Source organism: Pleurodeles waltl, chromosome 3_1 (assembly GCF_031143425.1).
Source record: "Pleurodeles waltl isolate 20211129_DDA chromosome 3_1, aPleWal1.hap1.20221129, whole genome shotgun sequence".
Classification (NCBI taxonomy): Eukaryota; Metazoa; Chordata; class Amphibia; order Caudata; family Salamandridae; genus Pleurodeles; species Pleurodeles waltl.
The window spans coordinates 812,616,417-812,617,636 of record NC_090440.1 but is presented as its reverse complement, the minus strand read 5'-3'; positions in this window follow the sequence as shown (position 1 = coordinate 812,617,636).

The window sequence follows — 1,220 nt, the reverse complement described above, 5'->3', positions numbered from 1 at the left end:
GTAAGAATATTTTATTTTTATTTTTTGAGTCCTGCTGTCTCTGTATTCGCTTGTGTTTATTAATGTAGAGATACTTCTGTGCAGCTAGCCTCTCTATTCATGGCGTTATTCCTGGGTTGGTGAGCAGCTTACTCTAACCATTTGAAGCCCTTTCCCTCCTGTGCAAAAGGTAAGTATGAAATATGTGGTACCCTTCCATCTACATACCTTATTTGGGGGTTCCTTTCTCTGTTGAAGGCATGAAACCATAAATATATATTCTCATGTATTACAGTATTGTTGTTTTACATATATGTATGATGAAGTATGCAGCAATGCATTTTATAAACAAATATAGATGATGCTTCTTATTGGGATGACGTATCAATTAATGTCCAATATCCCCGCTAAATTTCATGGCTCAAATAGGCCCATAAGCAGTGTATTTATAATTGTACAGTGGCACATTTCTGCAATAGTGTAGCCATGTTTCCAGTCCAGGCAACTGCTCATCAGGTACATTTTCTATGGAAGTAATGCGTTTCTGTCACAATATTGTGTTCCATAGACTTGTAATGAGAAAAAACCCATATAAACTGTCCTAAAATATATGTATTTTAACATTATGCTCCAGCTGACCATTTACTGACCTTTTACTATTTACCATTTACTAGTGAGAGCTCTTGTCAGCTGAAGTGTCAGTTATCTTTTAATTATTGTGCTGAGCTGATGGCTATTGTGCATTGAGCTCATGTTAGGCTTTGGACTTTTGAGATGTGCCATGCTTTAGCTTTAACAGGTGGTGATTCACCTCAACAGAAAGAAGACAGCGAAGTACTGGACTGAGCTCCACATGGTGACTCCGGGCACCAGAGGTAAGGGAGAAGTTTCTCCATGGAAACTGGGGTGGAGAACAGCCCAGCGCTGGACCTGGTGAACTGTGCTTATTGTTTTTTTGTTACTTGCTTGCATGGACTATGGTGTTTTGTGGTTAATGTTTTTTTAAAACAGTGCACTTAAATATCATCCGCGTAGGGGACAACTCAGAATAAAAATAAATTGGTTGTGTAAGTAAGAAAGGGAGAAGTCCAGAGAAAATAATTTAAGTATGAGTATGAATGAATGCTCTAGAGTGGACGAGTTCTAGAAATGTTGTAGTAAGGGAGGAAATAGGCAAGAGTGCCAGGACCTGAAGTACAGACCCTTGATGGATGAACATGTGAGGGAAAGAGAACTTCTGA